A 25,346-nucleotide genomic window follows, 5' to 3' on the forward strand; every position below is an offset into this window, starting at 1 on the left:
CTTGCTGCTAACCCCCAGCCCAGCAACAGGACTGCATTTAAACAAATAACCAAAAATACTCTCTCTTAAACACTTATCCTGTGACTTTCATGACTCATATTATCCTGGTTCCGCTTCCATTTATTGATCCTCTCAGGCTTGGCTCCATAATTTGTGGGGCCCAAAGCAAAATGAAAATTTGAGTTCCCTTGTTCGAAAAGCAAGAAAAATTACTGTTAAAGTTACTCAGTATAATTCTGTTTCTTTTGCACTTTCTCTCTTGATTTGTCATGGAATTTTTTTATTTGCTATTTAACATAATTATAAGTAAAGAAAAAATAAAATTTTTAATTATTAGAATAAATTTTACCACTTTTCTTCATATTGTACAATGCCAATTTTAAATGCAAATTTAAAAGCATTTAACTTATACGTGTACTCACCAAAATTATACAGCTATTATTTTTATAGCTCATACATATATATGTATTTCATTCTTACCTGAACAGTGGAATCACTGCCAAAACAAACTCTACTATTTTTTTATTTCACTTACTGATATGCACACATTCTATCAACACTCTCTATGGTCAGTTTACTTGTATGTCATCATTTTCAGTATAAGTGCTTGACTAATTAACACAAGTAAGAAATTAACACAAGTAAGAAAATATGTGATGGGGTTTATTTGAACATCGTTGATTTCTTTCACACCAACAAGTTCTGGTTTGAACAGAAAGCATGGCCTCTCAAGGCTTATCAGCCTTCCCCTGCCCATGCTTACTCTAAGATGAAACATGTACCTGGTACTCATATTGAGTCTTGCTGAACTCCCATGCATTGTGAGTCCACTGGAATTCTGTGATCATGAGACATCATATGTGAGTGGGAAGGCCAGGAATGGTGGGCATGCACATTGCACATAGTGCTTCTCCTCATGCATGTGCTCCATTGCCCCATCCAACTTTGCTTACAAAACACAGTTCAAAGATACATTTTTTAAAAAATTATAAGACTGTGGCAATAGCATTACACTGAGCTTGGAGCCCTTCTGAGAGTGATGCTGTGTGAGATTGCATAGGCCACACACCCATGTCACTGGCCCTGGACTCTCACTGGTTTCTGTGTCATCCAGTCCATCTAATAAGTGTCATGTGTAGTTCTGTCATCATCTTCTCTTTGTACATTTCATTCACCTTTATAAATTCAATTAACACCTCCCTGTCTTGCTCCCAGTTTTTCCCAGGCTCTGAATATCCAACTGCCTGCTGAATACATCTCAACACATACCACATCTAAAATAAAATCCACCATTTTTCCCCTTAAAGCTGTTCTTCCTGGTTCAGTTAGCCAAAAATCTCAGTCATTTCGTCCGCAGTCTGTACAAAGCTGATCACATGGTAGTTGCTCAATATACACTGCTGGTTTATTGACCAAATTGAATATCTGCCTCCAGTTACAATTTGTAAGAGTCAGCCTAGATCATTCAGAGATAGTTGTTCTGGTTGTAGATTTCCCATATCCTTATTTCTTTTTAAAATTATTCTTATAATACAGCTTCAAGACATTGGACAGAGGCAGCAAATAAAAATAAAGTTTAGCCATCCACTTCTACCTAACATTAATTAAAAACTTTTAACAGGAACCGTGATGATATTAATAGTTAAATTGGATACCAAGATTTAGAGTAGATTTCATCTACATATGCTCACAACTTTGCTTTTCAGTTATTCCCAAATAAGCAGTTTCATTTCTTTTCCATTTCCAGATTTCTATATACATGAACTTAAAAAAAAAAATCCAGCCCTGGGCATGGTGGCTCACACCTGTAATCCCAGCATTTTGGGAGGCCGAGGCGGGCGGATCACTGGAGTTGAGGAGTTTGAGACTAGCCTGGGCCAATATGGCAAAACCTTTGTCTTTACTAAAATTACAAAAATTAGCCAGGTGTGGTGGCTCGTGCCTATAGTCCCAGCTACTTGGGAGGCTGAGGCAGGAGAATCGTTTGAACCCGGAAGGCAGAGGTTGCAGTGAGCCAAGATTGTGCCACTGCACTCCAGCTTGGGTGACAGAGTGAGACTCCATCTCAAAAAAAAAAAAAAAAAAAAAAAAAGAAAAGAAAAAAAATTCCATCGGTGGGCATTAGACTTAGTCCCTGTCAAAGTCACACTGGCTACTGTCTTATTATTTGTATTCTTTGTTACAGAAATTGTAATTTGATGAACTTTAATTATGGTGTCTTGATATTTCCAGTGCTTCCCACTCTGGGTAGGCCATGAAAATAATGGTAACATTTGTGTTGTTATTCGTTATTTGTATTCTTTGTTACAGAAATTGTAATTTGATGAACTTTAATTATAGTGTCTTGATATTTCCAGTGTTTCCCACTCTGGGTAGGCCATGAAAATAATGGCAGTATTTGTGTTGTTATTCTGGCATTTCCAGTTTAGATTGTAACCCAGAAGAGTTTGAAGGGTATTAAAAACAACAGCAATAACAAAAAAGAAAAACAGAACTAATAAAGAAAGATGGGGGTTTAGATTATTTCAAACCTCATGATGATGTTTGGTTTATATTTAAGTGAGGTTCAAGTTAGTTCCTGTTTTTATGAGACTCTCTAGGTCCATTTCTAGCCACCTTTGCTTTAGGTTTGGCATGTGGAAAGACTAAAACTGCCTTCTTGCCTGACTAGGGTTCATCTAGTCACTAACTGCCTGCAACGCCAAGGTAGAACTTCTTATTTCAGGCAGCCCAGACACTGGAAATAATGTGCTGCTTGTATTATAAATCCAAAGAAATGCCAAAATAACCTGTGGCTTTCAGGAGTGGTACAGTTAGCTTTTATGACCAAGGAATGGAAAGCCAACTTAGAACCCAGTATCAACCTTTCCATTCAAACCTGCATTCTGGTGGACATTAAAGTTCTAGTTATTTGTGAAGTTTAAAAATAATATTTTAAATGAGACTTGCTTCTAGGCTGTTGTAAGGTATATTTTATTTACGATATGTTATAGTAATCCTCTAATTTTGAGTTACTCTCTTTCTTACTATTGTTTTAAACATCATTTACAGTTCTGTGACATTTCTTATGCAATATCAAAGCCAATAAAGTAATATATTAGTCAAGGAAGACATTGAATTTTTGATGCACACAGCACTGTGGGTCATAAAATAGAAGTAAATGAGTAATTCCTACCTTCAGAAAATGAATCTTTTTGAGGCAATAATAATATAGGCCTATGAATAATTAGAGGACAATATAACATAGTACATAGTCCAGTTAAAAAAAGAGGTTAGAAGAGGAAAAAGACCAGATCTCTATGTGGAGGAGAAAATGATGCTTAAACTGTCTTTCTCTTTGGAAAATTAATGAGGACAAGAGAGGGCATCCATCTATTCAGAAGACTTGTGAAAATAAACTATCTAAAGGCCTTTACATATTGGTAGATGCTGCATGCTGTTTTTTGCTTATTTTATTTTATGTTTGTTTCAATAGGGTTTTGGGGAACAGGTGGTCTTTTGTTACATGAATAAGTTCTCTAGTGGTGATTTATGAGATTTTGGTGCACACATCACCAGAGCACCATACACTGTACCCAATGTGTAGTCTTTTATCCCTCACCTCTGCCATCCTTTCCCCTGAGTCCTCAAAGTCCATTATATCATTCTTATTCCTTTGCATCCTCATAGCTTAGCTCCCATTTATGAGTGAAAACATACAATGTTTGGCTTTCCATTCCTGAGTTACTTCACTTAGAATAATGGTCTCCAATTCATTCTGGGTTGCTGTGAAGTCATTATTTCGTTCCTTATTATGGCTGAGTAGTGTTCCATGGGGTGTGTATATATAGCATGTGTGTGTGTGTATATATATATATATGTGTGTGTGTGTGTGTGTATGTTTGTGGGTGTGTCTATATAGCGTGTGTGTGTATATATGTGTGTGTGTCTGTGTGTGTATGTTTGTGTGTGTATATATATATAGATCATATTTTCTTTATCCACTCATTGATTGATGGGGATTTGGGCTGGTTCCATATTTTTGCAATTGCAAATTGTGCTGCTATAAACATGCATGCTCAAATATCTTTTTCATATAATGACTTCTTTTCCTCTGGGTAGATACCCAGGAGTGGGATTGCTGGATCAAATGGTATATCTGCTTTTAGTTCTTTAAGGAATCCCCACACTATTTTCCATAGTGGTTGTACTAGTTTACATTCCCACCAACAATGTAAAAGTGTTCCCTTTTCACCACATCCATGCCAACTTCTATTATTTTTTGATTTTTTGATTATGGCCATTCTTGCAGGAGTAAGGTGGTATCACATTGTCATTTTGATATGCATTTACCTGATCATTAGTGAGGTTGAGCATATTTTCATGTTTGTTGGTCATGTGTATATCTTTTTTTGAGAACTGTCTATTCATGTCCTTAGCCCATTTTTTGATGGAATTGTTTGTTTTTTTCTTGCTGATTTGTTTGAGTTCCTTGTAGAGTCAGGATATTAATCTTTTGTCAGACATACAGATTGTGAAGATTTTCTCCCACTCTGTGGGTGGTCTGTTTACTCTGTTGATTGTTCCTTTTGCTGTGCAGAAGCATTTTAGTTTAATCAAGTCCCATCTATGTATCTTTGTTTTTGTTACATGTGCTTTTGGGTTCTTGATCAGGAAGTCTTTGTCTCAAAGTCTAGAAGGGTTTTTCCAATGTTAGCTTCTAGAATTTTTATGGCTTCAGGTCTTAGATTTAAGTATTTAATCCATCTTAAGTTGATTTTTGTATAAGATGAGAGATATGGATCCAGTTTCATTCTTCTACATGTGGCTTGTCAATTATCCCAGCACCAATTGTTAAATAGGGTATCTTTTCCCCCTTTATGTTTTTGTTTGCTTTGTTGAAGATAAGTTAACTGTAAGTATTTGGGTGGATTTCTAATTCTTTATTCTGTTCCATTGGTCTATATACCTATTTTTATACCAGTACCATGCTGTTTTGGTGACTGTGACCTTATAGTGTAGTTTGAAGTCAGGTAATGTGATGCCTCCAAATTTGTTATTTTTGCTTCATCTTGCTTTGGCTATGTGGGCTCTTTTTTTGGTTCCATATGAATTTTGGATTGTTTTTCCTAGATGTGTGAAGACTGATGATGGTATTTTGATGGGAATTGCATTGAATTTGTATATTTCTTTTGGCAGTATGGTCATTTTCACCATAATGATTCTACCCACCCATAAGTATGGCATGTGTTTCCATTTGTTTGTGTTGTCTATGATTTTTTTAAGCAGTGTTTTGTAGTTTTTTTTTGTAGAGGTCCTTGTTTAGGTATATTCCTAAGTATTTTTTAGCTATTGTAAAAGGTGTTGAGTTCTTGATTTGATTCTCAGCTTGGTCACTGTTGGTGTATAGCAGAGCTATTGATTTATGTACATTAATTTTGTATCCTGAAACTGCTGAATTTATTTGCCAGTTCTAGGAGCTTTTTGGATGAGTCTTTATATGATCATATCAGCAGCAAACAGCAACAGTTTGACCTTGTCTTTACCAATTTGGATGCCCTTTATTTCTTGTTCTTATCTGATTGCTCTGGCTAGGACTTTCAGTACTATGTTGAATAGAAGTGGTGAAAGCGGGCATCCTTATCTTGTTCTAGTTCTCAGGGGGAATGCTTTCAACTTTTCTCTTTTCTGTATAATGTTGGCTGTGGGTTTGTCATAGATGGCTTTTATTACCTCAATGTGTGTCCCTTCTATACCGATTTTGCTGAGGGTTTTAATCATAAAGGGATGCTGGATTTTGTCAAATGCTTTTTCTACCTCTATTGAGATGATCATGTGATTTTTGTTCTTGATTCTGTTTATGTTTATGTGGTGCATCACATTTATTGACTTGAGTATGTTAAACAATCCCTGCATCTCTGGAATGAAACAAACTTGATCATAGTGGATTCTCTTTTTGATTTGATGTTGGATTCAGTTAGCTAGTATTTTGTTGAGGATTTTTGTATCTATGTTCATCAGGGATCTTGGTCTGTATTTTTCTTTTTCTGTTATGTTCTTTCCTGGTTTTGGTATTAAGGTGATACTGGCTTCATAGAATGATTTAGGGAGGATTCCTTCTTTCTCTATCTGTGGAATAGTGTCAATAGGATTGGTACCAATTCTTCTTTGAATGTCTGATAAAATTCATCTGTGAATCCATCTGGTCCTGGAATTTTTTTGTTTGGTAACTCAAATCACCATTTCAATCTTACTGCTTGTTATTTGTCTGTTAAGAGTCTCTCTTTATTTCTGGTCTAATCTAGGGGGGTTATATGTTTCCAGGAATTTATCCATCTCCTCTAGGTGTTCTAGTTTGTGCACATAAAGGTGTTCATAGTAACCTTTAATTATCTTTTGTACTTCTGTGGTTTCGGTTGACATATCTCCTGTTTCATTTCTAATTGAGCTATTTGGATCTCTCTTCTTTTCTTGGTTAATCTCGCTAATGGTCTATCAGTTTTGTTTATCTTTTCAAAGAACCAGTTTTTGTTTTATTTACCTTCTGTATTGTCTTTTTTGTTGTTGTTGTTTAAATTTCATTTAGTTCTTCTAGGCTCTTTGTTATTTCTTTACTTTTGCTGGGTTTGGTTTGTTCTTGTTTCTCTGGTTCCTTGAGGTATGAGCTTAGATTGTCTTTTTGTGCTCTTTCAGACTTTTTGATGTAGGCATTTAACGCTATGTCAGTGGATAAAAGTCCCCCAATAGTATTGCATTGCTGTCTATCTCATCTCTTAGGTCTAATAATAATTGTTTTTATAAATTTGGGAGCTTCAGTATTGGATGCATATATATTTGGGATTGTGATACTTTCCTGTTGGACTAGGCCTTTTATCATTATATAATGTGCCTCTTTGTCTTTTTTAACTGCTGTTGCTTTTAAGTTTGTTTTGTCTGATACAAGAATAGCTACTCCTGCTTGCTTTTGGTGTCCATTTGCATGGAATATATTTTTCTACCCCTTTACCTTAAGTTTATGTGAATCCTTATGTGTTAGGTGAGTCTCTTGGAAACAGCAGATATTTGTTTGCTGAATTCTCAAACATTCTGCCATTCTGTGTCTTTTCTTTTTCCTTTTAATTGCATTTATTTTAATGCTGAATTTACTCCCATGCCGTATGTTTTTGTTTCATCAGTTTCTTCTGGGATATCTTTTTCTTCTGGGCAACTTCTTCTTCTGGTTTAGGAACAATCTGTTGCTTTTCAGTAAGGCTCATCTCAATGTGGCAGGGAGAGCTCATGTATGGGTTAATCCGACTGACTATGAGCTCTGTAGGTCTGGCAGCACATCTTAGATGCTTTATTCACTTGGATATGCTCAATGGCCAGAGAGTCTACATCTAAACCCTTAAGTTCACCATTACTGTCTGCATTTTTAAGCATGTGCAGCAAAAATTCAGCAGTCTTTTTGGGCCACCAACCTTGTGTCTAGCCTCACTGCTTGGCGTGGGCACACCTGCCAACTCCACCATTGTAACGTCGGAATGGTACGCACCGTTTCTGTAAAGTGACATCTTTCAGATATTTTGTGGCTTTTCATATATGCATACCCTTGATGGCCTGGGCAGTTTCACGAGTGTTCTTAAGGTGAATACAAAGATTGGAACCTCTTGATTTGCATGATTTTGTGGGGTTCTCCCGGTCAAGTGTATAGGGAACCATTTTCACAGATTACCTCAGGCTACTTAAGGAAAGAGCCATTCTGTATCTTTTAAGTGGAGCATTTAGGCCATTTACATTCAATGTTATTATTGAGATTTGAGGTACTATTCTATTCACCATGCTGTTTGTCACCTGAATATCTAGGTTTTTTCATTGTGTTATTGTTTCATAGATCCTGTGAGATGTACGCTTTAAGATTTTATTTTGTGTATTTCAAAGATTAGTTTTGAGATTTAGAACTTTTTTTTAGCAGTACTTGTAGTACTAGCTTGGTAATGGTGAATTCTCCCAGCATTTGTTTGTCTGGAAAAGACTGTATCTTTCCTTCATTTATGAAGCTTAGTTTCACTGGATTCAAAATTCTTGGCTGATAATTGTTTTGTTTAAGGAGGCTAAAGATAGAACCCGAATCCCTTCTAGCTTGTAGGGTTTCTGCTGAGAAATCTGCTGTTAATCTGATAGATTTCCCTTTATAAGTTACCTGATGCTTTTGCCTTATAGTTCTTAAAAGTCCTTTCCTTCATCTTTACTTTAGATAACCTGATGACTATGTGTCTAGGTGATGATCTTTTTGTGATGAATTTCCCAGGTGCTCTTTGAGCTTCTTGGATTTGGATGTTTAGATCTCCAGCAAGCCCAGGGAAGTTTTCTTGATTATTCCCTTCAATATGTTTTCCAAAATTTTAGATTTCTCTTCTTCCTTGGGAACACCAATTATTCTTAGGTTTGGTTGTTTAACATAATCCCAAACTTCTTGGAGGCTTTGTTCATTTTTAAAATTCTTTTTTTCTTTGTCTTTGTCAGATCGGGTTAATTTGAAAGCCTTGTCTTTGAGCTCTTAAAATCTTTCTTCTACTTGTTCAATTCTATTGCTGATACTTTCCAGTTCATTTTGCATTTCTCTAAATGTGTCCTTCATTTCCAGAAGTTATGATTGCCTTTTATTTATGCTATGTATTTCACTGAAGATTTTTTCATTTATATCCTGTATCATTTTTTTTTTCATTAAGTTGGACTTACCTTTTCTCTGGTGCCTCCTTGATTAGCTTAACAGTCAACCTTCTGAATTCTCTTTCTGGCAATTCAGGGATTTATTCTTGATTTGGATCTATTGCTGGTGAGCTAGTATGATCTCTTGGGTGTGTTAAAGAACTTGTTTTATCATATTGCCTGAATTATTTTTCTGGTTCCTTCTCATTTGGATAGACTATGACAGAGGGAAGATCTGGGACTCATGGGCTACTGTTCAGATTCTTTTTTCCCATGGGGAGCTTGCTTGATGTGGTGCTCTCCTTCTTCCCCTAAAGAAGGGGCTTCCTGAGAATTGGTTGTATTTTTATTACGTGTGTTGGTTTTGTGTTGGTTGGCCTCTAGCCAAGAGGTGGCACTTCCAAGAATGCAACAGCTGTGGTAATGTAGGGAGAATACAACCTTGCCCTAGGATTACCTTTGGATAAGTATTCAGATTTCTCAGGTGGTAGGCAGGGCCATAGAGCTCCAAAGAGATTATGTCCTTTGTCTTCAGCTACCAAGGTGGGAAGAGAAAGACCATCAGGATGGGGCAAGGCTAGGTGTGTCTGAGCTCAGACTCTCTGGGTGGGGCTTGCTGCGGCTGTTATGGGGGATGGGGTGTGGTTCCCAGGCCAATGGAGTTAAGTTCCTGGCAGGATCATGGTTGCCTCTACTTCATCGCACAGGTTGCCAGGGAAGTGGGGGAAAGCCGGCAGACACAGGCCTCACCCAGCTCCCATACAGCCCATACCCCAAAAGGCTGGTCTCGCTCCCGCTGTGCTCCCCCAGCAGCACCAAGTTTATTTCCAGGCAACTAGTAAGCAGGGCTGAGAACTTGGCCCAGGCTACATACAAGCCTCCCAGCAGAGAAAGCAAGCGGACTCACAGTTCCTCAGCTGTCCCATGGAACCTGCAATGGCCATCCACCTCCTTCAAAGGGTCTGTGAATTCTCTTGGCTTTTCTGGTATGTTCTTGTGGTAGTTCTTAGAGCAAAAGTTCACAATGTGAATTTCTACATACTGCTCTGTCTGAGTGGGAGTTGCAAGTTAGTCCTGTCTCCTGTCTGGCATTTTTCCCAAACTCCATTTTCTATTTTTCACTTGTTTAGCTGTAAAGAACATAGCATTTACAAAGACTAGGCTGTGTTCAATAATGAAGAGTTGGAGTATGGGCAGATTATAAGAAAACTTAAGAACTTGAAAGAGCAACTTGTCTTGATAGAGGAAGAAATGATTTCTTAAAGGGAGTGAAGTGGCAGAGGAATATGAGAAATATATATTCAGATCTTTTGTCTATTTTTAATTGTGTTATTTGTCTTTTCAATATTGAGTTGTAGTTCTTTGTATATTCTAGATACAAGTCCCTTATCAGATATATGATCTGAAAGTATTTTCTTATTCTGTGGATTGTCTTTTCACTTTTTTAATAGTGTCCTTTGAATTATAAAAGCTTTTAATTTTTTTTTTTTTTTGATGAAGTCTCACTCTGTCATGCCCAGGCTAGAGTTTAGTGGTACAATCTTGGCTCACTGCAACCTCTGTCTCCCAGGTTCAAGTGATTCTCCCACCTCAGTCTTTCAAGTAGCTGGGATTACAGGTGCCCACCACCATGCCTAGCTAATTTTTTGTATTTTTAGTAGAGACGAGGTTTCACCATATTGGCCAGGCTGGTCTCGAACTCCCAAATTCAAGTGATCTGCCCTCCTCGGCCTCCCAAAGTGCTGGGATTACAGGCATGAGCCACCACACCTGGCTTAATTTTTATGAAGTCCAATTTATCTAATTTTTTTGGTTGGTCATCCTTTTAGTGTCATATGTAAGTTTTTTTGCCAAAGCCGAGTTCATGCAAATGTTATCCCTATGTTTTCTTCTAAGAGTTTTACAGTTTTAGCTCTTAAATTTAGGTCTTTGACCCATTTTAAGTTAATTTCTTTATATGGTATGAAGTAAGGGTCTCATTTCATTCTTTTGCATGCAAATATCCAGTTATTTCACCACCATTTCTTTCCCTCAATGAATGGCCTGACACCCTTGTTGGAAATGAGTTGACCATAGATGTATGGATTTAATTCTGAATTGTCAAAGTTATTCCGTTAGTCTATATTTCTATTCTTATGCCAGTAATATAATGTTTTGATATTGTTGTTTTGCAGTAAATTTTGAAATACAGCAGTGTAATTTCTCCTACTATATTTTTCTGTATCAGGATTGCAACTAAAACAACATAAAAGTCCTTTGTAATAAGTGTGACTTTTAGAATCATCTTGTGAATTTCTGCAAAGAAGTCAGCTGCAATTCTGAGAGGGATTATAGATCAATTTGGAAAGTACTCCCATCATTACAATGTTAAGTCTTTAGATCTGTGAACACGGGATATTTTTCCATTTGTTTAGGTTTTCTTTAATTTCTTTCAACAATGTTTTATAGTTTTCAGAGTATAAGTCTTCTCCTTTGATAAATTTACTACAAAATTTTTTCTTTTTGATACTGTTGTAAATAAAACTGTTTTTTACATTTTTATTTTAGATTCAGAGGATACATGTGCTTGTTTGTTACATGGGTACTATGTGCATAATGGTTGAGATTGGGCTTCTAGTGTACTCATCGTCAAAATATTGAACATTTTTCAACACTCACCCTTCTCCCATGCTCCCTTCTTTTGTAGTCCCCAGTGTCTATTATCTCCACCTTTATGTCCATGTGCACTCATTGTTTAGCTCCCTCTTCTAAATGAGAACACGTGATACTTGATTTTCCACTTTTGAGTTAGTTTACTTAGGATAATGGCCTCCAGCTCCATCTAGGTTGCTGCAAAGACATGATTTTATTCTTTTTTATGGCTGAACAGTATTCCACTGTGTGTGTGTATGTGTGTGTGTGTATATATATCATATAAAGAAAACGTGGTAGGTATGTGTATAGAGAAAATGTGATGTGTCCACCAACCCTTGGTGAACACTTAGGTTGGTTCCATGACTTTGCTATTGTGAATAGTGCTGCGATGAACATATGAGTGCAGGTTATTTTGTATATAATGGATTATTTTTCTTTAGGTAGATACCCAGTAGTGGGATTGCTGAATCAAATGGTAGTTCTATTTTTACTTCTTTGGGATATCGCCATACTGTTTTCCATAGAGGTTGAACTAATTTACATTCCAACAGTGTATAAGCCTTCTCTTTACTCTGTATCCACAGTAACATATGTTGTTTTTTAACTTTGTAATAATAGCCACCCTGACTGATATAATATCTCATTGTGGTTTTAATTTGCATTTCTCTGATGATTAGTGATGTTCAGGATTTATTTTATATGTTTATTGGAATACTTGGTAATGAAATCAAATCAGTAATAAAAAATCTCCCAACAACAACAAAAAAGACCAGGACCAGACAGACACACAGCCAAATTTTACCAGACATGCAAAGAGCTACTACCAATCTTGCTGAAACTATTCCAAAAAATTAAGGAGTAGGGATGTCTCCCTAACTCATTCTATAAATCCAGTGTCAGCCTGATATGAAAAATCAGATAAGGACACAAGAAAAGAAACTACAAGCCAATATTCCTGACAAATGCAAAAGCAAATATCCTCAACAAAATATTATCAAACTGAATCCAACAGAACACACAAAAAAAAATCCATCAAAATCACGTGGGCTTTATTCCAGGGAGGCAAGGATGATTCAACATACGCAAATTAATAAACATGATTCCCCATATAAACAGAACAAAGAACAAAAACTTTCTGATCATCTCAGTAGATGTAAAATAAGTATTTGATTAAATGCAACATAACATCGCTTCATGATTTTAACAAACCCTCAACAAACTAGGCATAAATAGAACATATCTCAAAATAATAAGAGCCATATATGACAACCCCATAGTCAACATCATACTGAATGAGGAAAAGTTGAAAGCATTTCACTTCAGGTCTAGAACAAGATAAGGTTGTCCACTCTCATCACTCTTATTCAACATAGTACTGGTAGCCCAAGCCAGAACAATGAGGCAAGAAAAGAAATAAAAGACATTCAAATTAGAAAAGAGGATGTCCAATTATCTCTGTTTGCTGATGACACAACAATATACTTAGAAAACCCTAAAGGCTCCTCCAGAAGACTCCTAGAGTTAATAAGCAACTTCTGTAAAGTCTCCGGATACAAAATCAATTTACAAAAATTAGTAGCATTTATATACACCAATAATGTTCAAAGTGAGAACCAAATTAAGAACTCAATCTATTTACAGTAGTCACACAAAAAAGTTAAACGCTTAGGCATACATTTAACAAAGATCTCTACAATAGAAACTACAAAACACTGATGAAATAAATTGTAGCTGGCCCAATAAAATAGAAAAATACCCCATGCTCATGGATTAGAAGAATCAATATTATTAAAATGGCAATATTGCCCAAAGCAATCTACAGATTCAATGCAGTTCCTATCAAATGACCAATATGTTTTTTCACAGAATTAGAAAAACAATCCTAAAATTCATATGGAACAACAACAAAGAGCCCAAATAGCCAAAGCACTCCTAAGCAGAAAGAACAAATCTGGAGGCATCACATTGCCTAACTTCAAATTATATTACAAGGCCATACTAATAAAAACTGCATGGTACTGGCACAAAAATGGTACATGGATCAGTGAAGTGAAACAGAGAACCGAAAAATAAAGTCATATACCTATAACCAATGGATCTTTGATAAAGTTTACAAAAATAAACAATGGGGAAAGGACATCTTTTTCAATAAATGATGCTGGGAAAACTGGCTAGCTCTCTGTGGAAGGATAAAGCTGGATCCCTCTCTCTTACTATATAAAAAAATTAACTCAAGATGGATTGAAGACCTAAACATAAGACTAGAAACTATAAAAATTCTAGAAGAAAATCTAGAAAAAACTCTTCTGGATATTGTTCTAAGGAAAGAATTTATGATGAAACCCAAAAGCACAAACAACAAAAGCAAAAATAGACAGACAGACTTAATTAAACTAAAATGCTCCTGCACAGCAAGAGACATAATCAACAGAATAATCAGACAACCCACAGAGTGGGAGAAGATATTTGCAAATTATTCCTCTGACAAAGAACTTATATCCAGAATCTACAAGTAGCTCAAACAAGTAAACAAGAAAAAACAAACAACCCCACTAAAAACTGGGCAAAGGAGATGAACAGATGTTTCTCAAAAAAAGAAATACAAACAGCCAAGAACTGTTTTCTTAATTTCATGTTCAGATTTTTTGTTGCAAGAATATAGAAACACAATTTTTAAATATTAATCTTGTATCCTGCAAACTTGCTGAAGACATTTATTAGTTCTAATAATTTTTTAGTGGATTCCTTAGGATTGTCTATAGAAGATCATGTCATCTGTGAAGAGAGGGGATTTTAATTATTTCTTTCATATCTGTATCAGGGAAACAGTATTCATATCTTATGTCTGGAAGGTAGGTATATAATTCAGACATATAAAATGATCTGGTATTATTTTGCTGCCTTTCTTAGATGCTTTCTAATCTCCTTTTACCTTATTTGTATGGCCTGTTTAGAGATGCCTGCATTTGTGATATTCACTGTTATTCTCACTTTTTTTTTTTTGAACAAACGTATACTCTCCTATACCAGATAGGCCTCATTCCATCAAGCTCAATGACACCTCCGAGAATAGAACTGCCAAAAGTTCTATATGCTAACATGTTTTGAAACTTCTGACCCAGAATGTGGATCATGCCAGGTCTCAATATATTTAGTTCCTTCCTCCTTGTGTGGAGATTAAATATATTTTACCTTTTGTACACAATTGATAAAGCCATAAACAAGAAAATTTTACACCTTGCATTATTTCTCACTTTCTGTTATTTAACAGTGACACAGTTTTTGTTTTTCATTATTCTTCAAGTCCATCACATTTTAATATTAAAGTCAGGTGATGAGGTCAGCAGGTTTTCTAACAAAAATGTTTTCCTTTATCTGCATTGAGATGTTGTGTGTCATTTTTCAGTAGCATATTTGTTACTTTTGAAAGATATTTTATTAAATTATGCTTCTTGTGGTTATGTTTTATAACAAAATATTTTAAAATAAATTCTGCATTACTTTTCTGTGAAGGACATTTCTAACTACCAGCCACAGTGTTTCTTCTTTATTTCACAGGGATGCAAACTGGTGAGCTGTTAATTCCTATAGCATCTATTTTATTAACAACCCTAAAATATAATAGCTCTGTTCTTAAAAAGGGTGTTTGATGTTCTGAATATTCAGTGTAATCCTCTGAGGCATGAAGAAATTCCTAAAACCCGATTAAACTAGGTAAACTTGTTATATGAAAGTTTTCTACATGTCATTTGTTATATTTTTATTAAATACAATGTAATTTCTGGTAAATTGGAACCGAGGTAGTAAAGAGTCTATTTAATAGCCAATACATTGATTTTGATGATAATGATGACATATTCTGGGAAGAGGAAGCAGATGTTGAAAAATGTTTACCATCATTCTTGATGCATCCATCTTTGACAATTATGGACTCCAGATTGAACAATATCTCTTTTTCATTCCTCTCAACCATCAAATCAGTTTAATAAGATGTGGAAGACCTAGTATTAGTTTGTAATACTCATGGTTTTGGAAACTGCGAGACAAAAATTTTGGTTTATAAATTTTGGTCCTGATAGAGTTGTGTAAGAAAGTTACTAAAAGAGCATTGAAATAACAAATGACATTTGAAGCCCCTTCTCATTCAGAGAGCCTATGATTCTAATTGTATGGAGCCAAAGGTTATCTTCACTAGATTCTAGATATACTTTCTTGTCATTATTAACATCTAATTTATGCATAAATTTTACTGAAAACCCCTGTGTAAAACATGTTATGTGACATCAGTTAGATGTTCATTCCTTGGGTTTGCATTGGACCTCCATATATGCGTCAGTTCAGCATTCAACCTTTGTGCCCTAACCTGCACCTCCTATAACTACCCTAATGTTTATTGCACTCTGCAGGGGATTGATTATATTATTCCCAATTCTCTCTTGTCTCCCACACTTCCCTGGACGTCTTCCCTGTCTTGAAATATATATATATATATATTCATTTCCATTTGAAATAGTCCTTCACTTGAAATCCAAAGAACCAATGTGCCAATAAATGAAATATAATCAAATAATTCTTACTAATAAAATTGCATTATTACATTTTCTTTGTTCATGAGTTTATATTGCCTGTTTTTATTTGTAGCAGTTAGCAAATTCTTTTCTTCAATATTATAACTCATTTCAGTCATTTGTTATCTTTGCATTTATGGTTACTGCATTAGTAAGCTTTTGCTAAGTCATACTGTGAATATATATAACCACTGAAATCACAGTGGCCGGTAATAACCAGCCTTTATTTCTCTCTCATGTACATGTTGGCTGAAGACCAGCTTTGGCTCTGTTCCACGTGTTCTGCATTTTGGGGTCAGGCTGAAGGAAAAGCTCCTATTTTGGTCTTGTGGCAGGGGGAAAAGAGCAATGTAAAGGCAAGTTTTAGCCAACTTGACATACTAAAAATGTCATCTTTTTTACTTAGGGTTGCATATCTTCGATTTAATATGTGGTCAACTATTTCCCATATGTTCTGTTTTCTTTTTTCTGTAGTAAATTGTTTTTTTCTTGTTCTTTACCATATTATCTAAAGAATGTTAAATATTTATTTTACTGATTTATGAGTTCCTGACATATAAGAATAGTAGCACTGTTCTATAATTTTTAAAAACATTTTTCTAGTCTTTTTTGCCATTCAATTTATAATTTTTTAAATGCATAGAAAACAATTTTTAATGTAGACAATTACATATATAAAATTTTAAGACTTTTTCAAATGACTATAACTATATAGTTTAAATGATCCTGTGCATAACCAAATCAGTTAGCTTACCAATAATTTTCTAATATTTCCTAGCTTCAAATTTTACATTTAAATATTCAGTTTATTTAAAATGCGTCTTTATAGTGTGAGATAAAAATCCAAGTTCTTTTTTTTCAAAATATCCAATCTCTTGTCTCTTTAGAAAAATAATGTTTTTTTAATCGGTAGTACATTCATATGGTTCAAAATACAAAAAGCATAAAATTGCAGTATCTTTCCTACTGTGTCCCACATCACATAGCAATAAAAGGAGCTAGTCTTGTGGCATATTCTCTTCCCCATTCCCAGTTTTTCTAAATACAATATGGGTTTAACATACAGTTAATTGTGTTTTTTATATACATTCTATCTTATAATTATTTTTCTATATTTAGATGAATAAGAAAATAGATATTAAACAATTATTGAGAAAATGATATTTTATCTGCCAGTACTTTTAAACCACCATTACTCATGAGCTCTTAATTTTACTCTCAAATTAGTTAGAATAAATTTTCACACAGTTTTTTTCCCCCAAGAAGTTAACATAGAAGGAGTGATGGTTAATACTGAGTGTCAACTTGATCGTATTGAAGGATACAAACGATTGATCCTGGGTGTATCTGTGAGGGTGTTGTCAAAGGAGATTAACATTTGAGTCAGTGGGCTGGGAAAGGCAGACTCAACCTTAATTGGGTGGGTACCATCTAATCAGCTGCCAGCGAATATAAAGCAGGAAAAAACATGAAAAGGAGAGACTGGCCTAGCCTCCCAGCCCACGGGTTTCTCCCATGCTGGACGCTTTCTGCCCTTGAACATTGGACTCCCGATCTTCTTCTTCTTCTTTTTTTTTTTTTTTTTGTTGTTGTTGTTTTCTGAGATGGAGTCTCGCTCTGTCACCCAGGCTGGAGTGCAATGGCGCGATCTTGGCACAGTCCAACCTCTACCTCCCAGGTTCAAGCAATTCTCCTGACTCAGCCTCATGAGTAGGTGGGACTACAGGCCCCTGCCACAATGCCTGGCTAACTTTTGTATTTTTAATAGAGATGGAGTTTCACCATGTTGGCCAGGCTGGTCTTGAACTCCTGATCTTGTGATCTGCCTGCCTTGGCCTCCCAAAGTGCTGGGATTACAGGTATGAGCCACCGTGCCTGGCCCAGTTCTTCAGTTTTGAGACTTGGACTGGCTCTCCTTGCTCCTCAAGCTTGCAGACAGCCTATTGTGGGACCTTGTGATCATGTAAGTCAATACTCAATAAATTCCTCTTTATATATATCTTATTAGTTCTGTCCCTCTGGAGAACCCTGACTAATACAGATTTTGCTACCAGGAGTGGTTCTAGAGGAACAAAATATTAAGGACGGACTTCTTTTGTTGGTTTTGGGATTTCTGGAGTTGGCTACTTAATATGATTAGACTCCAAATTCTTAGGACTATATGTCTAATAGTATGGAGAACACTGATAGTCCTTGCTGTGAACAAGGAACTGATAGGCCTTGTTTAGAGAGTTACGTAAAATAAATGCATTTGACACTGCTGGTTCACTGCTCATGAGGGGCAAGGAGTTTAGTGATTTTATACATAATATCTTTGACCATATGAGGAGAACCAAGGACATAATGAAGCTGGTTGGTTGCTCCTAAGTTCAATGGACGAAGTGATGAAAGAAAGTGATGAACTCAGGGATTCTGTCCCCCAGCTTCAGAAGCAGATACTGAACATCAAATCTGCTAAGATTGCCCTGAGTGAGAGTCTTATCTCCCATGGAGAAAGAGCTGAAATTGTGAAAAAACAGACACAAGCTCTTATCATGTGAGTGGCTGACCTGCAACTAAAGGTGCTTGCACAGCCTCACCAGGTGTCTACTGTTAAAGTGAGAGCACTGATTGGAAAATAATGGGACCCTGCAACTTGGAATGCGGATGTGTGGGAGGACCCTGTTGAAGCTGGGGACACTGAGTTTGTAAACTTTAATGAACCTTTTTTGCCAGAAGAAACATCTTCCCCATTCCCAGTAGTGGCAACATCCCCTCCCCAGCCCATGATTCCATCAGCCTTTCCACCTTTGTCTGAGGAGATAAACCCTGCACTGCCTGAGGCAACAGTGATGGCCTCTCCTGAGGCAGTTGCCAGGCAAAATAATGTTGATTCTCCTCAGGAGCCACCCTCTACACCTCTATTTGCTTCTAGACCTATAATTAGACTAAAGTCCTGGTGGGACTCTAGAAGTGAGGTTGATAGTGTGACCCATGAGGAGGTGCACAACACTGGAAAAGAATTGTTTGAGTTTTCAAATTTATATAAACAGGAATCTGGAGAACAGGCATGGGAATGGATATTAAGGGTATGGGATAATGGTGGAAGCAACATAGAGTTGGATCAGGCTGAATTTATTGATTGGGGCCCACTAAGTAGGGAATCTGCATTTAATGTTGCAGCTTGGGGAGTTAAAAAAGTTCTAACAGTTTATTTGCTTGGTTAGCTGAAATGTGGATTAAAAGATGGCCCACTGTGAGTGAGCTAGAAATGCCTGATCTCCCTTGGTTTAATGTAGAGGAAGGGATCCAAAGGTTTAAGGGGATTGGGATGGTGGAGTGGATTAGTCACTTTAGACAGACTCATCCCAGCTGGAAGGGACCAATGCCTTGTGCAATAGATTTGTGAGAGCAGCACCTGCACCTTTGAAAAGCCCTGTAATTGCTTTTCTCTAGACGTCAGATCTAATGGTGGGAACTGCAGTCACTTAAATACAAAATTTAAATCCATGCCTATATTTGTTGCAGCACTATTTACAATAGCAAGGTATGAAATCAACCTAAGTGCCCATCAATGGTAGACTGGATAAAGAAAATGTAGTACATATATATCTTGGAATACTCTACAGGTATAAAAAGAATGAGATCATGTTCTTTGCAGCAATATAGATGGGGCTGGATGCCTTTATCCTTAGCCAACCGATGCCTTGCAAAATAGATTTGTGAGGGCAGCACCTGCACCTTTGAAGAGCCCTGTAATTGCTCTTCTCTGGATGTCAGATCTAATGGTGGGAACTGTAGTCACTCAACTACAAAATTTAAATGCAATGGGAATAATTGAATCCTGATGTGGCAGGAGCCAAGTGGTGGCACTCAACCATCAAAGGCAATGTGGGCATAGCTACTGTGATTGACAGCAGAGGTAAAGTGGCAATCAGAATAGTAGGACTTGTGTAGAGCTCTGGCAGGCTAATTAATCATGGTGTTCCTAGAAGTGAAATTGATAGGAAGCCTATTGCATTCCTACTTAATTTATAGAAGCAGAAAACTTCTAGGTTGAATGGACAAAAGACTAATTTGAATTATAAAAACAGAAAATCACAGCCCCTTAATCAATTTCCAGACTTGAGACAGTTTACAGACCCAGAACCCCTTGAATGAATGGGAGGAGGGGTCCACTAAAGGACCCCACTATGTTACCGACAATTTATGCAGTGAATCTTTCTCCCATCCCCCCCCGCAAGGAGACCTCCCGCCTTTTACCAGGGTAACTGTGCATTGGGTAAAGGGAAATGATTAGACATTTCAGGGACCACTGGACATGCTCTGAGCTGACATTGATTCCAGGGGACCCAAAACCTCATTGTGGTCCTCCAGTTAAAGTAGAAGCTTATGGAGGTCAGGTAATTAATGGGGTTTTAGCTCAGCTCTGACTTACAGTGGGTCCAGTGGGTTCCTGGACTCATCCTGTGGTCGTTTCCCCAGTGTCAGAATGCATAAATGGCATAGACATACTTAACAGCTGGCAGAACCTCCACATTGGCTCCCTGACTGGCAGAGTAAGGGTTATTGTGGTGGGAAAGGCTAAATAGAAGCCATTAGAGTTGCCTCTACCTAGAAAAAATAGTAAATCAAAAACAATATCACATCCCTGGAGGGATTGCAGAGATTAGTGCCACCATCAAGGACTTGAAAGATGCAGGGGTGGTGATTCCCACCACATCCCTGTTCTACTCTCCTATTTGGCCTGTGCAGAAGACAGATGGATTTTGGAGAATGACAGTGGATTATCATAAGCTTAACCAAGTGGTGACTGCAATTGCAGCTGCTGTACCAGATGTGGTTTCATTGCTTGAGCAAATTAACATATCCCCTGTTACCTGGTATGCAGCCATTGACTTGGCAAATGCCTTTTTCTCCACTCCTGTCCATTAGGCCCACCAGAAGCAATTTGCCTTTAGCTGGCAAGGCCAGCAATATACCGTTACTGTCCTACCTCAAGGGTATATCAACTCTCTGACTTTGTGTCATAATCTTATTTGGAGAGACCTTGGTCGCTTTTCACTTCTGCAAGATATCACACTGGTCCATTACATTGATGACATTGTGCTGATTGGATCCAGTGAGCAAGAAGTAGCAAACACACTGGACTTATTGGTGAGACATTTGCATGCCAGAGGATGGGAAATAAATCCAAGTAAAATTCAGGGACCTTCTACCTCAGTAAAATTTCTAAGGGGTCCAGTGGTGTGGGGTTTGTCAAGATATTCCTTCTAAGGTGAAGCATAAGTTGCTGCATTAGGCCCCTCTTACAACCAAGAGAGAGGCACAATGCCTAGTGGGCCTATTTGGATTTGGGAGGCAACACATTTCTCATTTGAGTGTGTTACTCTGGCCCATTTATTGAGTGACCTGAAAGGCTGCCAGTTTTGAGTGGGGTCCAGAACTGGAGGAGGCTCTGAAACAGGTCCAGGCTGCTGTGAAAGCTTCTCTGCCACTTGGGCCATATGATCCAGTGGATCGAATGATGTTTGAGGTGTCAGTGGCAGATAGGGATGCTGTTTGGGGCCTTTGGCAGGCCTCCATAGGTCACAGAGGAGACCTCTAGGATTGTGGACCTAGACCCTGCCATTATCTGCAGATAACTACTCTCCTTTTGAGAGACAGCTCCTGGCCTGTTACTGAGCTTTGGTAGAAATGAGAAACTGAACATTTGACTATGGGTCATCAAGTCTCCATGTGACCTGAACTGCCTATCATGAACTGGGTGCTTTCTGACCCTTCTAGCCATAAAGTGGGGTATGCACAGCAGGATTTCATTATCAAATGCAAGTAGTATATACGTGACTGGGATCAAGCAGCTCCTGAAGGCACAAGTAAGTTACATGAGGAAGTGGCTCAAATGCCCATGATCTCTTCTCCTGCCACCCTGCCTTCTCTCTCTCAGCCTGCACCAGTGACCTCATGGGGAGTTCCCTATAAGTTGACAGAGGAATAGAATACTAGGTCCTGGTTCACAGATGATTCTGCACGATATGCAGGCACCAGCTGAAAGTGGACAGCTGCAGCACTACAGCCCCTTTTTAGGACATCCCTGAAGGACAGCAGTGAAGAGAAATCTTCCCAGTGGGCAGAACTTCGAGCAGTGAACCCAGTGGTAGACTTTGCATGGAAGGAGAAATGGCCAGATGTGTGATTATATACTGATTCATGGGCTGTAGCCAATGGTTTCACTGGCTGGTCAGGGACTTGGAAGAAGCATGATTGGAAAATTGGTGACAAAGAAATTTGGGGAAGAGATATGTGGATGGAAACCTCTCTGAGTGGCCAAAAACTGTGAAGATATTTGTATCCCATGTGAGTGCTCACCAATAAGTGACCTCAGCAGAGGAAGATTTTAATAATCAAGTAGATAGGATGACCCATTCTGTGGACACCACTCAGCTCTTTCCCCAGCCACCCCTGTTATCACCTAATGGGCCCACGAACAAAATGCCCATGGTGGCAGGGATGGAGGTTACACATGGGCTCAGCAACATTGACTTCCACTCACCAAGGCTGACCTGGCTATGGCCACTGCTGAGTGCCCAATTTGCCAGCAGCAGAGACCAACACTGAGCCCTTGATATGGCACCATTCCTCAGGGTGATCAGTCAGCTACCTGGTGGCAAGTTGATTGTTTTGGACCTTGTCCGTCATGGAAAGGGCAGAGGTTTGTCCTCCCTGGAATAGACACTTACTTCAGATATGGGTTTGCCTATTCTGCATACAGTGCTTCTGCCAAGACTACCGTCTATGGACTCATGAAATGCTTTATCCACCATCATGGTGTTCCATACAGCATTGCCTTTGACCAAGGCACTCACTTTATGGCTAAAGAAGTGCAGCAGTGGGCTTATGCTTATGAAATTCACTGGTTTTACCATGTCCCCATTATCCAAAAGTAGCTGGATTTATAGAATGGTAGAATGGCCTTTTGAAGTCACAATTACAATGCCAACTAGGTGACAATACTATGCAGGGCTGGAGCAGAGTTCTCCAGAAGGTCGTGTATGCTCTGAATCAGCAACCAATATATAGTAGTTTCTCCTATAACCAGGATTTATGGGTCCAGGAATCAAGGGGTGGAAGTAGCACCACTCACCATCACCCCTAGTGATCCAGTAGCAAAATTTTTGCTTCCTGTTCCCATGACATTGTGTTCTGCTGGCCTAGAGGTCTTAGTTCCAGAGGGAGGAATGCTACCACCAGGAGACACAACAATCCCATTAAAATGGAAGTTAAGATTGCAACCTGGACACTTTGGGGTCCTCTTACTTTTAAGTCAACAGACTAACAAAGGAGTTACAGTGTTGGCTGGGGTGATTGACCCAGACTAACAAGATGAAATCAGTCTATTACTCCACAACAGAGGTAAGGAAGAGTATGCGTGGAATACAGGAGATCCATTAGGGCATCTCTTACTATTACCATGCCCTGTGATTAAAGTCAATGGGAAGCTACAACAGCCCAATCCAGGCAGGACTACAAATGGCCCAGATCCTTTAGGAATGAAGGTTTGGGTCACTCCGCCAGGAAAAAAAACTCGACCTACTGAGGTGCTTGCTGAAGGCAAAGGGAATACAGAATGGGTAGTAGAAAAAGGTAGTCATCAATACCAGCTATGACCATGTGACCAGTTGCAGAAACAGGAACTGTAATTGTCATGAGTATTTCCTCCTTCTTTTGTTAAAAACATGTTTGTGCATGTATACACTTGTGCTAAGAAAATATCTTCATTTTACTTCCTTTTTCCTTTATCATGTGACATAAGATTTATTGACTTCATTTCAGCATTTGAGTATTAACTTTATGTAATAGCATTTGGGTTGGGGATTGGTGCATGTCCGGTTGTACGGAGGATAGTGGTATTATGTTAGGCACAATTATGACCTTACTATTGTCTTTCTTTGAAGATTATGTTATGATCTCAGGAGATGTGTATAGGTTCAAGTTGAAAAGGGGTGGACTTATGATGGTTAATACTAAGTGTCAATGTGATTGGATTAAAGGATACAAAGTATTAATCCTGGGTGTGTCTATGAGGGTGTTGCCAAAGGAGATTAACATTTGAGTCAGTGGACTGGGAAAGGTAGACCCACCCTTAATCGGGTGGGCGCCAACCAATCAGCTGGCAGCAAATATAAAGCAGGCAGAAAAACGTGAAAAGGAGAGAGTGGCCTAGCCTCCCAGCCCACAGATTTCTCCCATGCTGGATGCTTCCTGCCCTTGAACATCGGACTCCAAGTTCTTCAATTTTGAGACTCAGACTGACTTCTTGCTCAAGTTTGCCAACAGCCAAGCAGCCTCAAGCTTGCAGGCAGCATTCCTCCCTCTGGAACCTTGTGATTGTGTAAGTTAACACTTAATAAATGCATATATATATGTGTGTGTATGTGTGTGTCTCCTATTAGTTCTGTTCCTCTAGAGAACCCTGACTAATACAGATGGTGTAGTGGGTTGAATGGTGTCTCCAAAGATATGCCCACGTCATAATCCCCAGAACCTGTCACTCTCACCTTATATGACAAAAGATGTGATTCAGTTGAGGATCTTGAGAGGTGAAGCAAATACTGGATTTTCCAGACAAACCCTAAATGCAGTCATGCAAGAGAGAGGCAGAGGGAATTTGGGCACAGCCATGAAGAGAAGCTGGTGATGGGAAGAGAGCATCAGAGATTGGAGTGATGCAACTATAAACCAAGGAGCACCGAGGATTGCCAATAGTCACCAGAAACTAGGAAGAGGCAACGAATAGATTATTCCCTAGAGCCTCTAGAGGAAATGCAGCCAAGCTGACACCTTAATTTTGGACTTATGGTCCCTTTAACTATAAGAGAACAAATTTCTTTTGTTGTAAGCCTCCAAAGTTATGGTAATTTGTTACAGCGTTCCTAGATACCTAGTACAGGTGGTGCTTAATGAACCTGGCAGGAAAGAATAAGAATGCTTTTCTCCGCCTTAATATACAAACTACAAATTGGCAAGGCATAAAATTTCGGGTTTACAATTTTATTCCTTAAATATTCTCTGCACATTGCTGTATTGATTATTACTTGCAACTGTTCCCTTTTTAAGGGAACATACATTTTCTTCGTGATAGCAGGATCCTTTTTTTTCTTTGTCCTTTTTAAAAAACCATTTCAAAGATTTACCCCTCTTTATTGATCACTTTCTGGAATACAGTTAGCCTTTTATTTTTATTATTATTGTTATTATTGAGATGGAGTCCCACTCTGTTGCCCAGGCTGGAGTGCAGTGGCATGATCTCAGCTCACTGCAACCTCCACCTCCCAGGTTCAAGCAATTATCCTGCCTCAGCCTCCTGGGTAGCTGGGACCACAGGTGTATGCCACCACATCCAGCTAATTTTTGTAATTTTTGGTAGAGGCAGGGCTTCACTATGTTGTCCAGGCTGGTCTCTAACTCCTGACTTCAAGTGATCCACCCACCTCG

The 25,346-nt window shown here is 38.1% G+C and overlaps 1 protein-coding gene and 1 pseudogene across 4 annotated transcripts in view; one reads left to right on the plus strand and one right to left on the minus strand.

Annotated features, from left to right (window-relative positions):
* Nucleotides 1–25,346, plus strand: part of BCKDHB (branched chain keto acid dehydrogenase E1 subunit beta) — a 360,230-nt gene that overhangs the window by 260,599 nt on the left and 74,285 nt on the right. The gene's annotated exons all lie outside the window — the stretch shown is intronic.
* On the minus strand, nucleotides 7,122–7,680 carry LOC740129 (large ribosomal subunit protein uL22-like; annotated as a pseudogene).

Source organism: Pan troglodytes, chromosome 5 (assembly GCF_028858775.2).
Source record: "Pan troglodytes isolate AG18354 chromosome 5, NHGRI_mPanTro3-v2.0_pri, whole genome shotgun sequence".
NCBI lineage: Eukaryota > Metazoa > Chordata > Mammalia > Primates > Hominidae > Pan > Pan troglodytes.